The following is a 16572-nucleotide window of genomic DNA, read 5'->3' on the forward strand; positions in this document are numbered from 1 at the left end:
TAGTATCAAAAGCCATTGCCAAAGGAGTAGTGTAGATAGAGAAGAAAAGGGGACCAAGGATGAAGCCCTAGCACAGTGCACCATCACATGCCACAGAGAAGACAAGGAGCCAGTAGAGGAGACTGAGTAAAGGCAGCCAGTGAGGTAGAAGGAGAGCAGAGAGAGTGTGGAGCCATGTAAGAAGGAGGAGTGAGTTAGAGTCCTTGATTTGGTCACTTCCCATCAGTCTCATCTTCTATGTGGCTGGATTGAATTGACTGGCTTAGGAGTTTAATCACCATCACGGCTCTTACTGCTCTTAGGATCAGCTCAAGCACTTGGGTGTTTGTTTTTTGTTTTTGTTTTTTTTTTTCATTTAAACAACTTTATAGCCTACCTTCCTGCATTCAATTCTACATTTTTAAGTTTAAATATCAAACAATATCTACCAGTCTTTTATTACATTTATTATGTTTTTTGGCTATTGATAATAAGGCACTGAGAACAGAAGGTACAGGAAATCCTGAAAATAGTGGGCCACTGAAAGCACCCTCAAGTACACATTTTATATGCCATATTTTCTAGAGTCTAATAAGACTTTTTTTTACAATTTCAACTTTCCAAAATCAATGTCTTATCATTTATGTGAATGTTCAATATGATAATATTTTCATTCTTCCAACAAAAACTGTTTTCAAATCAATGATGAATCTTTAACTAAATTAGCAGCATATTAGAAGCAAAAAATTCCTAAGGATTATTTCTGGGACAATAACAATAGCTAATATTTATTAATCCTTAGGTATCATGCTTAATGCTTAACAGGCATATTATCTCGTTGAGTTCTAAATGCAACCTTATGAAGTAGATGTGATTACTCCTGTTTTATATATGAGAACCTGAAGCTTAGAGAAGTTAAGTTACATTCCCAAGATTATACAATTAGTATGAAAGCCCAAAATTGAGCCAGGTCTTCCAGACAACAAGAGTATCCTCGTAGCCATCATGTGATCTAAGCTATTTAAGTGAGTAAAAATCTTTACAGAGACATTTGTAATCATAAAGGATTAGAAAAGTTCTGTGTACTTTCATAATAAAATTTCCATTTGATCATGAATAATAATGTCTTAACACTATATTACCAATTTCCTTCTAAATTTCATGGACCTGCAGAGAAAGCATATTTTCTCCCTTTTCCCTCCAAAATGCTTTTGTCTGTTTTCTTCAGTTAACTACTAATTTTAAAATGTAGTATTTAATTTATATATTTGTAATAGATTTATTTTATATATACACACACACACAAGATACATATGTACATACACACACAAAGAGAGAGAAGAATTTTTAAATTCTAATTTTTGTCAAAACTTTCTCCAGGCTGATTCCCTTATTAGCACAGCCTATGTTTATTATCTACATTTTTGCTTCAATAATTTCAACTTAACTGTAATAATTCGTATGATTCTGTGATATAACACAAATCACATCCTTTAAACGTAACGCATTTCCTATATAGTGCTGTGAATTTTATCACAAAACTGTTGACAATTTTGCTGTAATCATAAGGAGTTATTTTGATTTCTCATTAGTGCACTGTATGCTGTAATTTGCTTGGTCCCTTTGTTTAAGGCAATAGTTTGTGATTACAGGATGCACAACAGACAGAATGCTAATGTTTTCTCAGAATACTTGGCTAGGACAGTTTTAGGCAGCTAATCCAAAAGAGATTATAGTATAACTCAAATTCTAATTTAAAAGCAAAATTGTCCTATGTTTATACTTTTATTACCTGGCATTTACCTTGTAATTACAGTTACCAGTTATAATACTTACAGTAATTTAAAAGTAATGTCGCTTTTATGTCTTCTAGCTCAAATCTTCTACATCATTGAATGGAAAAATTGCAACTCAAGGCATGCGGACAGAAATGAGTGTATTTATAGTGAAGTTTTTCTCTTCATCTAGATTTTTAATTGTGGCGTTATAAATGGCATTATGGGAATAACCTCAAACAATTACTAAGAATAAGCCTGCAAAACTTATTGGTTATTCAAATATAACAAGCCCTCTCATGTAGAAATACAGATGAAAACTGTAGGGACAGATTATTCAATGGCTAATCCTTACAGATTTATTTATAAGTAGTTCAAGAATAGCCACCAAAAGTTTACTTTTTTCTCCAACATTAATTAAATTCTATTCAAATATTGGAATATTTTAACTTAAAATATTGTTAAGTTGACATCTTTATATCTTAAGTAAGCTATATATAAATTAGCTATATGATATCTAGAATGTTTAATGATCTTCAATCTTTAGATTCAAAAGTTCAAACATAATTTAAAACAGAAAATTAGATGGGATTTCCTTAAAAACAGAAAAAAAATAAACATCATCGGCTCTGTGGGCATGCCAGTCATGGATCTAAGAAAGCCTATTTACTCTGAATGCACATTCATGTAAGAACATAATAATTACCAGAGTGGAATTGAACCACTGGCCCAAAACCTTTTAGTAACTAGGAATGGTGTATTGAAAACAGCCAATTATGACCAGTTATAAACTTTTCTAGGGCAATGACTAAATGAATCAACATCCAATTTTATGAGAATACTTTATATTCTGGTTCTTTTTAATTTGCACTAAAGGTTCTATAATTTATCTACATTGAAGTGAAATGTTTATTTTATAAAAAGCACTAGTATAATTTGGATAGTTTAAGATTTTACTGAGTAGATCAAACTCAATTTAAAATTTAAGAAGAGTAGTCCTAGGACTAATCCCTGGCAAATTTTATTTCTTATCACCGTGGCCTGATCATTTCTACCTGTATTAGATAAGATTAGATTCAGCTCCAAAGGACAGAAAGCTCAAGATAGCAATAGCTTAAATACGATAGATGCTTATTTCTGGATGTTAGTAGTCTTGGTCCACAATTACCAGTACCTTTGGCACTTCACAACTTGTTCTTCCTAATCTCAACACATGACTTCCATTTTATGGTCCAAAATAGCTGTTCAGGCTCCAGCAATCACATTTCATTTCAGCCAACAGGAAAGAAAAAGAGACAAAGGAAGACATACCTCTTTCATTTAAGGACACTTCCCGGAAGTTGCATACAACTTCTGATTATATTCCAAATACCAAAAAATTAAGTCACATCCTGATATTTAATTATAGATGAGTGTGGAAAATGTATTCTTTGTTCCAGGCAACCATGTGCTCAGGTAAAAATCAGTAGTTCTATAGCCATGGGAGGGAGAACAAACAGCAATATCAGCCACATTGCTTGCTGTTTGATTCAAGTCTGTTGCATATCTACAGCAAACTGTCCCTTCTCCATTTTGATGGTGATTTATTTCACAAGTAAATGTTAATCACTTGACAGTTATTCCTTCTAAAACAGGACCAGTTGGTGAAATTGAAATGATTTTATCCCCCATATAAACTATTTTGAGTTTATCTGAGTAACATTGTTGTTACATGACTCCTATGTTAAAGAGGGTTAACCTGTGTCCCCCCAAAACAAAGGTTTGTCTGGGTAAATAGGTGGGCACATGCTTCTACCATGTCCCTCTGATGCTCTGCTTATGACTACTTACATGTCTGCTTAAATAACTAGTGATCTCAATTGCATAACATTGAATTAAAATTCAGTAATAAAAGATTTTTTAAAGTTTCTTAATACGAATTCATATGACTGCCTAACACCTGGGAAATTCATTCTTTCTTTAATACAATTCTTCTTGTTATAAATTGGCCAATTTCTCTACATCATTGCCAGAAATAAATACGTAAAATCTAGCCACTTCTCAAAATCTCTATTCATAGCCACCATCATCTGTCTCCTGGATTATTGCAAAGGCCTTCTGACTGATCTCAATGCTTTGTTCTATTTTTTAGACATAGAGGTGAGAGTGATTCTTTCAAAATATAAATCAGATCATGTTCCTTCTTGGTTCAAAATCATTCCCTGGCTCCCATCTCAGAGTAAATGGTGAAACCCTTACATGGACCTTCAGGACCTACTAACTCTCTGACTTTATCTCTACTTTTTTTCTTACTCTGTGCTACAACAAAGAAAGACTTCTCGTTTTATGTCAAGCACATTGAGCATACTCCTGCCTCAGGGCCTTTGCATCTCCCCCACACTAGCATGTTTTTCTCCCAGTTGTTTGTGTGCCAAAACCCTTACTGCTTTCAGTTCTCTACTCAAATGTCATCTTCCATCAGATGTCTTTCCTCACCATCCTAAATAAAAATATCACCCCCTACTTAACATACCTCATTCCTCTTACATTTCTTCACTTTTCTCTATAGCATATATGAGTAGATTAGATGCTATGTGTTGATTTATTGATTTATTTGCGTATTCCTGTGCCTCCGCTGGAATGTGAGCTCCATGAGGGTAGGAACTTTGTTTTGATCAGTGCTATCTCCTACTATCTACAACATCAGTCATGTACTGGTACTTAAAGAAATTATTAAATAAAAAATTAACATGCACCCTAGAGTTCCTTCAAAGTTCGTAAGTGAATCCTACTGTCTGAGTCTATTTATCCTATCTTCTTCATTGGAGCAGGCTATCTTCACCATTTGTTCTAGGAGCATTAGCTGCATGCTTCAAAAGACAATTAGGAAACAGAAATATCCTCAATGTCCTTTCCAATAACACCTAGGAAGAGAAGAGAAAGAGAATTTTTCTATTTTCATGCTAGCACCTCTTTCTCCTCAGAGTCTACCTTATACACTGTCCATCTGATTCCCCAGTCAGGCTCAGCCACTAGGATGTACTGGTTCTGGAAGCCTTGATAAGAAGCTCCTTATTTTCACACTGGAACTAACTTATAATAATAAATAAGTTTATTTATAAAATGTAATCTTTCCCTCTAGTAGCCCTTTTCTCTTATCTTTTTCTCCTCAGCAGTGCCTATATTTTCCTCTGTTCCTTGTATAAATTTTAATACTAGCCTTTAAAAATGAGTATGAGGGGACTTCAAAAAGTTCATGGAAAATGGAATTAAAAATAAATGAAAAAGGGCCGACCCCGTGGTGCACTCGGGAGAGTGTGGCGCTGGGAGCCCAGCGACGCTCCCGCCGCAGGTTCGGATCCTATATAGGAATGGCCAGTGCACTCACTGGCTGAGTGCTGGTCATGAAACAGACAAAATAAATAAATAAATAAATAATAAAATAAATAAATAAATGAAAAATACAAACTTTACTTCTCAACATAAGCTCCATCAAGTTCAGGACACTTTTGTAAGCAATGATACCAGCCATTTAGCATCACTAAGGAACTGAGGATCCTGGGAATTTCATGTCAGTGAAATATTTTTTACATTACTAAGTGAAGAAAAATGGGTGCCCTTTACAGATTTTCTGAGATTAGGAAACAGTAAGTCAGAAGGATCCAAATAAGGACTGTAAGGTGAATGCCTAATGATTTCCCACCAAAGTTCTCACAAAGTTGCCCCTGTTTGATGAAAGGAATGAGCCAGAGCATTGCCATGGTGGAGAAGAATTCTCGGGTGAATCTTTCCTGGGCATTTTTCTGCTAAAGCTTTGGATATCTTTTTTGAAACATTCTCCTAAGAATCAGATGTTATCATTCTTTGGCCCTCCAGAAAGTCATCAAGCAAAGTGCCTTTAGCATCCCAAAAAACTGTTGCCATGACCTTTGCTCTGGACTGGTCCACTTTTGCTTTGATTGGACCATTTCACCTCTTGGTAGCCATGGCTTTGACTGTGCTTTGTCTCCAGGATCATATTGGTAATGCTGTTTTATCTCCTGTTACAACTCCTCTAAAAGATGCTTCAGGATCTCGATCCCACCTGTTTAAAATTTCCATTTAAAGTTCTTCTCTTGTCAGTAGCCAATCTGGGTACAACAGTTTTGGCAACCATCAGGCAGAAAGTTCGCTCAACTGTAATTTTTTAGTCAGAATTGTACAAGCTCAACTAATTGAGATGTGTATGGTGTTGGCTATTACTTCTGCTGTTAATCATCAGTCCTCTTCATTAGAACACAAACAAGGTTAATTTTTTCCTCTCAAATTGATGTAGATGGTCTGCCACTGCAGGCTTTATCTTCAACATCGTCTTCTCCCTTCTTAAAATGACTTACCCATTTGTAAGCTGATTATTCCTTTGGGGCTCTGTCCCCATAAACTTTTGTAAGTCCGCAATGATTTCACCATTGTTCCTCGCGAGCTTTATCTTAAATTTGATGTTTGTTCTTGCTTCAATTTCAGCAGAATTTATGTTGCTGTGATTGGGGCTCTTTTCAAATGGGCAAGAGTGCCCTTCTTAATGCCTCAAACTAGATCCTGTTCAGACATGTTATAACAAGTTAGAATGAGTTTATTTTGGTGCAAAAAATTTTCTTTAATTTATGCATAGTTTTTTTTGTAACATGCATTTTCCATGAACGTGTTGAACTTGTCATATTTAAAGATTTCTATATTCCATGTTTACCTATTTGCCTTAATCTTTTTATCTTCAGTGTTTGCATTTTTGACATTTCCCTTTTCTAAAACATACTAGATATGCAATAGCTACACTAAATGCAGTGTGTTGTTTTCTAATACCTCCTAATAAAATCTAATATTTGCATATACTAAAGTGCTACATTGATATGCTATTCCTAAATGTATACGCCTGGAGAATTTCACCTGTAGGTTAGCCTACTAAACCTCTGCCTTGCACTTAGAGAAATAACATTTTCTTTTATGCACACATTTGAAACAGTCATGCAACACATGCTTATTTTCTGGTGCTAGGAATGGATGTAGTAGAACGAAGCAGTCACCAACTCTGCTTTTATAATATTTACAGTTCGGATATATGAACTGATAAAATAACTACAGAAGGAAATAGATATAAATAGCCAGAATATAGTCATTCTTTCTGATTATCTAATTTATATTTACCTTTTTGAGCAGAGATTTGAGCGTGAGCTAAGTATGTCCTTTGTATGTGATTGCTGACAAAGAATGTATCTATGTAAAGTTTCCAGTTGGAGTTGTATAATGGTTTCTGCCATATGTTTTACTTGTATACAAAAATATAAATTAAAAAATCCTACGATAATGAAATGTAAATGGAATATCTGTTGAAATTATTTTTTATCTTTTTTGGTGTAATTTATGCTTTAGAATGTAATTTTTAACTTTTGAGAATAGTAAGAAATTCTGTTTTTATTGTTGTTGTTCCCTATCTAGTACTAGATTCTACTGAGATTCAGATAATTATGTATTAGTGCCTACTATCATATGTCATTCAAAAACCCCCTAAAATATAAATTAATAAAATAGCTAATGGTGTTATGAGAATGAATTTAAGTATGTTTTGAGTTATGATAGCTAGTTACATACATATAAATAACTCTGCCCATGAAGTGTTTATTAATGCTTTTGTGTTAAGCAGGAAAAAATTTTCTACTGAAAAACTGTAATGCTAGGCCCTTGACTTTATCTTCTTCTCCAGAATTTAAATGAGTTTGCAGTAGAAATGCTCACTAAATTTGGAGATTTATATAATAATGGCTGACATATTTATTGCTCCCTGTATGCTAGGTACTATATTTTAGTTAATCTCTACAAACATCCTATAAGAGAAATCTTATTATTTTGTATTAAATGTGAGAAAAGTTAAACCCAGCTAAGTTAGCTGGGTTACCAGAGATCATACAACAAGAAGCGGCAAGGCTAAGGGTAGAATCCTATTTAATTAGACCCCCAAGACAGGGTTTTCACCACTACTCCAGAGTGCTTCTTATGGAAGGTAATAGCTATCCCTGAAAGCAGAGACTGAGAAAGAAGGCAGAAGCAAGTTCCAAAGCTTGCTTCATAGTCTATAAAATGTACTGAGTTAGGAAACTCGTATTTAGCTCAGGATCCATCAACAACAAAATATGATCTTAGGTCACTTAGGTTTACAGTTCTAATAAAATGAGATGATGGCATTAAATAATTTTAATTACATATTCTCCAATATTCCCTGGATTAACAATTCTCTATGAACTATTATTTTTAAAGTTATGTGCAAAAATGGTTAAGTGACTTACATTGGTAAAAGAAATCTGGATGTTTACACAATCACAAATTTAATGGATCAATCTTGTAATCTGGTTGCTCAAAATTAACAAATCTTTAGAGTTCATCAGTATTTGGAGTATGTCCAGAAAACAGGAAGTGATAGTCCCACGGAGTTGCACACAGCTCAGACAGCATTTTTGGTGTTCATTCAGTTCTGACTCAGGCAAATAGGTGACCTACAAATATACTGAGTTGGAGTTTCAGGACCCAGGTCAGGACGTAGCATTTGGGTAGCACTGAACTAGGTAGCTTCCAGAACTAGAAGGGAGTCAGATAAAGTGGGAACTCCATATCAAATAGCATATCTAAAAAAGGTTTCATCCAAGAGGACCAAGCCTTTACAAGGCTTTACAAACCCAGAGTTAGCTTTCTCTGTCTCTCACTAGGGCCACACAAGGAGCAGGAACGTGTGCACAATTGTAAGATTCAATGACTCAAAATAGAGAGGGAGGAAGGAGGGAGGGAGAAGAAGGGAAGAGAGGGGGAAGAGAAAAGAGTGGCGAGCTAAACTGAACAGTAAAAAGTAAATTGCCTGAGGAGTAAGTTAACTCTACCAGAAAAAAAAGGTAGTGGGTTTGGCACACAGGTTGGCAAATATAGTACATCTGGACTCTGGAAAGAATATTTGCAAGAGTGAGTAACTTGCCTTTAGAGAATGCTGGGTGAAAGTAGATGCTCTGAGGGAAAAGAAACTTTCATAACTGTCAGTACAGATTGTTCCAAATCTTTTCATGACATATAGGCTACAGACATGTTTTGCTAACAGCAAACTTAATTGTCAGGAGAAAAAAAATAATTCTCTATGTGCAAGAAATAGCTAAAGATATAAGGTTGCACACTCTTCTTTAAAAACATTTCTGGGACTCCACTAGATTGGACTTCAGGCTTCCTGGATTTCTGATCCTATCTTTTAAAAGAAAAAAACTCATACCACCTTGTGTGGTCTGACACGTGGGACAACCTGGCATTTGTTAGCACCTGCAGTGGGCAAATGGGTAGCATTACTCAGTGTAGTTATTCTAATGTTGAGCCCAAATGATGTGATGTTCTCCAGAAAGAGCTCAGGAGTAGCTCTACAGTTTATCACCCCTCCCTGTGTCAAGAGCAAACCCTGCAAGGCCCTCCACTCCTCCACTGGCGATTTTCTCTAACTTGCCCATCACATCACTCCTCTCTCTCTCTCTCTCTCTCTCTCTCTCTCTCTCTCTCTCTCTCTCTCTCTCTCTCGTCTCTCTTGTCATCATCGCTTTTCTTTTTCTGCAACAAATCTGCTTAAATTCCCACATACTCAGTCTTTTCCCAAGACTCTTATCGGGAAAGCCCTCTCTTTGTGTCTCTCTTAATCTATATCACCCCCCTTTTAAAGCTTTGTTAAATATGTATTTTCTCTAGAAGAGTTTGCTCGCTGATTCCACAACACTATGTAACACCATGACCACTCATGGTGCCCACTGCTGTAACACAGATTAAAGTTACACTGTCATATTATTGTCATGTTACATTGTCATGTTAGATACATTGCACTGCATTGTTCTTATTGACTCTGTTATTTTCTTAGGATGATCTCTAAAAAAGAAAGACTAACTCTATGCTTCCTTTTTGATCACTTCCCATTTCTTTTTTTCCCTTCATCTCAACACACACACACACACACACACAGAGAGAGAGACACACAGGCACACACACAGGAACACACACAGAGGCACACACATTTTGCCCAGTTTAGTAATTTTATTCAGAGAAAAGGGGTAAATAAATACACACGATTATCACTATTTTCCCCATTCTCTTCCATAACTGAGATTGCATTCACCTCAATATAAAATAACTTTCCACTATCAGGAGGACATTGAAGTGAAATCTGATGGCATGGCTCATCAGAAAAAAAGAAAAATCACATATTGGAAAAATAAGGGATACTGCTATAAATGTGGAAAAAAAACCCACACCCATGGATACACTATAGAACTAATTTTGCTTTCCCTTTGAAGCTAGCCTTTAATAATTAACTAAGATTGTATCACAAGCAGCTGACCATTATACTTGAAGACCCTACATCCTATCTCCCCCAATACATCTCTCAAAGATAGCATCACAGAATGGAGACCAGAGGAGACTTTGGCACCATAGATAATGTGAGAAGGCAATTGTCCATCACGCTTGAAAATCCTACATCCTGTCTCCTCCAGTACATCTTCCTATGTAAACCCCAGCCCTCAATAGATCAGGGAGGCAGTTGGGACTTTACCCTCTGGCCCCCTGTCAGTGTCTACCAAAACAAAAAGCCTTTCCATTAAGTTCTATCTGGAGGGTGTGATTGGCGATCCTACAGTGGTGAGTGCTTGGACACACATGGGTCAGGGATTCCCTTGACTAAGTCAGCCTCTCACACTCCACTGACAGTGAAGGGGAATTCCACAGGACTCATTTGTTACCACTGCTTTGCTTAATTCTTAGGAAACTGGATACCTTGTGTATAAAAGTAACAAGATTATGCACCTCACATAGGCACCAAAAGAAGTCTTCTTGCCTTCTCTCTAAAATCCATGCTGAGTGCTCTCTCCACCTGGTCATGTTATCGCAACCTCTGTTAATAGATAGGAGGTGGTAACCATTACGTGTACACAATGTAATTAATATCACATTAAGTGGATAATGCAGATGTTTTCTCTAAATTGAAAAAAAAAATAAAAAGTAAGAAAGTAAAAAGAAAAATCAGTTTAAGGAACATTTCTAAGTCCTGGGCACTTCGAAATGGTTAACATCTTCAACACCTGCCAAGAATATTTTACCACCTTTTTTTTCCAAGCGATAATACAGGAACTAAAACAAGTTGACAAAATATCCCACATTCATACAGATTGTAAGTAGCTGATATTCAAACCTGTTGTTTATACTTCAAGACAATCTCTCCATAATTATCACAGCTCCCTCAAAAGAAAATAGATATATATTTTTTCATGACACAGATTAGACAAAAAGTATGCTTTAGATTTTGTTGCTTAAACAAGGATATGATTAGATAAGAGTCTTATATAGGTAAGCTGACATTACAAAAACAAATCCAGAAACATAAAGAAAGCCAAATGCAGAGAAAGAAAAAAAATGTGGATCAGAAAAGCTCAAACCTGAAAAAGAAATCCACATGATGTTTTACATCAGTCTGAAAAGTGATGCCACCTGACTCTCCTCAGCAAATAAGGAAGAGGGGATGGAAAACAAAAAAGCAAAGATGCTTCTTTCCTACCATAGTCTGCCCACTGCCACCAGATGCCCGTTTCTGAGTCCTCTCCATTGCCCACACTGCTTCGGTTTGCAGACTCTGAAGACTGTTGATGAAGCACCACTTGGTGAATTTACATTCTTTGTCTTCTCTGAAGAGATGGCAGAAATGATCCCCAGAGTGTTCCCAGGTTTCTCACTTTCCCCAGAGCCTCCACAAACTAAGCCCAGTGTTTTCTCTTTTCTTCACTGGGAATTCAATTCAAAGTAAAAGGGTGCTTCACAAAGTTCATGGAAATGTTCCTATGATCTTTTAATTCTATTCTTCCACAAACTTTTTGAAATACCCTTGTATGGATGTGTACATATGCCCTTCCTTGCAGAGTGAGGCGCATGTAAGCCCAGCCCAAGTACACACTTCTTATGGATCTTAAGAGCAGGTTAATATAAGATGGTTTTGAAGTTTTCTCTTTCATCCTCTTCACTCTTCCCAGGTTCCTGGGGTGCATGTGATCCCTCCTCGGATCGTGTTAACGCCTCTAATTGCTCCACTCCCCAAATTCTTCACTCGAACAACCCACTCCCGGGCCACACTTTCCTCTCCTACTTTCCTGTCTAGCGACGCCCCCCATGAGCAATTGGCTATGAACCGAGTCCTTCAGCTTTTAGATCTGGCATTCAAAGTTTTCATTTCTTGAATCCCACCTACTTTACCAGGCTGAGCTCTCTGTAATCCCAGCCACAGACATCACTCGCTGTGCCCCGAGCATTTTCTGTGTGCACCCTAATGCCTCCGGAATTGGCTTAATCTATTTTCTCTTCCTAAAATGACACCATCTCCTTCACTGTTTCCATCTGTTGAATTCTACTCTACCTTTCAACCTATCTCTTTCTCTTACACAATCCTTTTTTTAAAAAAAAAATCTTCCCATATGATTAATTTTCCATTCCCTCAAACTCTAACACCCCTTATTTTGTATTTCTTGCTTACCATATTCCACCTTTAATATAAGTGCTCTATTTTGTCGAATGGTTTGTGAGCTCTTGCAGGACATGAGAAGGGTCTTTACCTTTTCTATGTCTTCAACATACCTAGCTCAGGGTTTTGAAAGTAGCAGTTGCTCAATAAACTGAAATTAAATTATTTCAGCGTTTTTATTAATAGCACAGAGATGTATGTCTCATTTATATGAATAAATACAGTCATTTAGAACAAGTTTATTTGGTTTATGCTTTTCAGTGACCTACCTAAAAGCTCAGTGAATCAGCTTAATTAGAAGCAGAGAGAAAACAGCTGTTTGTTTAACATTATTTTAGGAGCTCACAGCATAAACTGTGTTTAAATTTCTATCAGTTTCCCATCCTCTCTCAGTTAATATCACTATTGGTATGTCACTATGTAGTAGGCACCATAAAAAAGTAACAAATTTATTGTCTAATGTGTTTACAACATAAATGGGAGGTATTAAATGGTTCGATAAAACATTTGGTCAGAGAAATCACTGTACCATAACCATAAGAAGTATTAGAGACGTTGTGAAAATCACAGCCTCCTACTGTGAAGCAGTGTTTTTTGGAATATGTGTATGCCTCCATCAGCAGAGCCACTGAATGGGACCCAGGGTCATTTCTGACAGCATTCCTTCTTTTTCTCATGTATTTTTTGTCTATTTTTCATCTTACTTTTTTCTATAGCCTTTCTCTCGCTCCCCTTATTCCTTCTCCCATCTTAAATCTTGGATTGAGCAGGAATACACAGGGATGACTTTAATGTCCCTCAGTGTGTTCAGAGTCAGAGGTCACTGATCCCAGTGTAGAAGGTGCCATTGTTCAAAAAAGTTCAGCAAATGGACTGTTCCAGATTACTTCAGCATTCTGATTAACCACGAATAAGAGAATTCTTGATATTTTCTCTCTCTATATTTTTTGACAACAAAGAATATATTGATATAGCTTGCTGCCTTAGGAAGTAGAATATATTAAATATTACAGAATTCTTTTTATGAGGATTTTATGTAACAGGATAAATATTTAGATTATATGTAATCATTATATAATAAAGAGAATGGCATAGGGAGAAATTTTTTTGTTTGTTTTTCTGTTTTTGCTTTTTTTATTTTTTCCCCCCCTGAATGGGTACTTACACCAAATTATGCTCTGGAAGTTTTTGGTGGAATTTTGTAAAGTAAAATTCTGATGTAAGCTTATTTTTTGTATGCGACCTCATTTTTTCAGTTTTTTGAGGGGGAAAAAATAGTTAATTAAGGGTTCCAGTCATATGGTTTAAACTTAATCAGGATTGACCATACTGGAACTAAAATTCTTGAAATGACACACACAAACTCGGTTAACTTCTGTCTTTTGAGGTCACATATTACATTAAAGTCAGTGGTTAAATAACCAATCCATGAAAAAATGACAGTTTTCTTTTGCCAACATTATTTTAATTGTAAGCTCCAATTTCTTCAGCATTTTGTTGTTTGCTGATATGTAACCAGCTTACGCAGCACCTTGGTTTGCTGTTCCAAGTAATGTATTGGTTTTCCCTCTTTCCCATAATTAAATTCAAGGAAATATTTCCCCCAACCTACATCTTATAATTAGTAGTTAAGTATTTGAAACTATCCATTAGTTATTTTTCTATATTTTAAAATTTTAACATGAGAAGTTGGGTTAGCACATCCATTTCTTAATAGTCTAATTTGTTAGATGACATATAATGTGAACTCAAATCCTGTCATAAATAGTTACATCTTTCACTTTGTGTACTATAAAGTAATTTCAGCTTTTGGGACAAGAATTTCAATCCTGGTATTATTTTCCATAAATATGACTTACATTTTCCAATCTTTTTTCTTTGCCTCTCTTTGCTAAATGTAGACACAAGCCCTACTTATTTAAGCAAACAGTAGCTACAGCCTTGAGTTTCTCTCTACTTGATCCTACTGTGTATTTCTTTGGTGTAAAATATGCTTCACTAAGGAAGAATAGTTTTCTCCTCTCTGTAAGTGCAACAAATCACTTATCACACAATGACATAAAAATATAGTTTGTTTTTAGTTAGCATGTGTGATAAAGTATCATAAGCCCACCATGGCTGAGGCCAATGAGACAGAATGGTGACTTCCTGAATGAGATTTATTTTTTCATTTGCTGCTGCTTTGGGTTGATTACTCGTTACTGCCATCTAAAAATAGAAAACTTCCAAGGAATGGGGTAGTATATGTGCAGAATAATCAGTCATCTGGCATGCTGGTTATCCATACAAATTCACAGACCTCACATCTAGAATTACTGGTTAGAAAGCCTGGAGAATGGTGCAGTTAATGACTTTTATCATTTTATTACTCCCCACTCCCCAACTACACCTGCTACATGTAATTCTGAATCAAAGGTACATGGACCACAGGCTGTGAAAAAGTACAACGGAGACCATGCTTCTGTGCTGAAATCTTCTTCTGCTCTTCTAATAAAAAATGGTCAATGATTGACAATGTCCTATGACTCAATCTAATATTTTTCCTACATATATTAAAGCATAAAGTTGGGTTTCCTATGGGTTGGGATATTCAGTGCTATGGTGAAACAATATTTTGAAGTATTAACCAATGTGTTATTCCCTATGTTTTATGTCAGTTATTCTGTGACTCTATGACATTAGGGCATAAATTATGTAGCATCTATTGACTCCTGGAAGAAATGTACGTGTAGAAACAGAGAACAACCTGTTGAGAATCAAAAGTAGCCTGCAACGCAACTCAAGGCATATGACTCAAGTGAAATTTTACTGTTTCTGTCTCCAGCTCCCTGCTTTCTCTCACATCAAGATGCAAAGTGACCTCAAAAGTTGGGGGAAGAAAACGGTGAGAGGGATATCTAGGAGTGAGCAGACATTGTCAGGCCCAGAGAGGGGACATCCATACTCTGCTGAGGAAATTCTTGAGGGAGGATACAGAAGGACTCCAGAAAATGTTTTTCATTTTGTTATGAAAAACAAGTGTCGAGAGAATGTTTACTGCATTTTTTTCTGGAAAAGATATAGAAAGGGAAAGTTCCTCAGATTAGAAATAGCTTCAGAATTTCTCTAGGAAACCTCATACAATTTCCTTACACCAGGAGCAGATGATTCTCTTTTCCCTGAGTAAATAGGAAGGAGTGAAGAGCTGTGAGAAGCCCCCTTGGCTTTCTGTAGCGCAGCATAGGCAAGAACAGCTAAGTGATTCCTGTGCACCGAAGAGGGGCTCAAGCATCAACTGGGTCATAACATGACCCACAGCCTTGCAGTCAAGACTAAAGAATGTCACGGCAGTAATCTGCAGGAGCCAACACACAAAGGCCAGAATAAACAAGGCTTCTGCAACAGATGCCAGGACGGTTCCCTGGGATATATGCCACCCTTCACCACTTGGCACTATGTAAGATCCTTGAAGCCTAGATACAACCGTAAAGAAAGGAGAGGGAGTGTTTTGGGGGGGTGGGTGGAAGGATGGCCTATGAGTGAAATCAGAGTTCATGTTAGATATACCAGTTGGAAAAAGTAAAGAAAAATCTATTTCTTGGATATCTGAGTTTGGGGCCTAAACTAGATGGCTTATTACAAGAATGCAAACTATACACAGTTGAAATACATTTCAAACCAAGATGATTAAAGCATTTAGCTGGCCCTTTCTAAACCCTGAGTTGACAACACTTTTAGATAATAAGCCATTCTAGATCTTTCTATAAGAAAAGCATTTGGCTTTATAGTCCATCTTCCAGCTCAGGACTGTGCTGATGCCCCAGCCACATTAGAAGCCAGTGAAGTTTGATGAACACATTGCACCGCTCTCTACTCTGGTGAACGCCATCAAATGCTGTCACTCAACAATCCTGATTTTTCCCCTTCTTTCCTACTTTTATTGTCAGGTTTTTCTTAAAGAATTTTTATTAGCCCTTAACTCATTCCTGACTCTCTTGGTCTTGACTTCCTGTTATGTTATAACCAAATAGTGAAATCTACTTTGCCCTCACATTTTCCCCAGAGCTCCTTTCCATTTTTTATCAACCCCATCTCCCCAAGCAGCATGCCTGTGTATGTTGCCCTTTAATCTAAAGTTTGTGTTCTTAATATTTTTACTTTAAATTTGTGACATATTTTATTTTCCAAAGGTGGCTGTGACAATAACTCCTATTCTACACATTCTCCTGCAATGTGAGTTCTCCACATAACCATCAAGAGCTAGAGTGTGTTTCTGCACCTTTTAAATCCTGAGTCTGCTTTGACTAATAG

This window comes from Cynocephalus volans, chromosome 9, assembly GCF_027409185.1.
Source record: "Cynocephalus volans isolate mCynVol1 chromosome 9, mCynVol1.pri, whole genome shotgun sequence".
Taxonomy (NCBI): domain Eukaryota; kingdom Metazoa; phylum Chordata; class Mammalia; order Dermoptera; family Cynocephalidae; genus Cynocephalus; species Cynocephalus volans.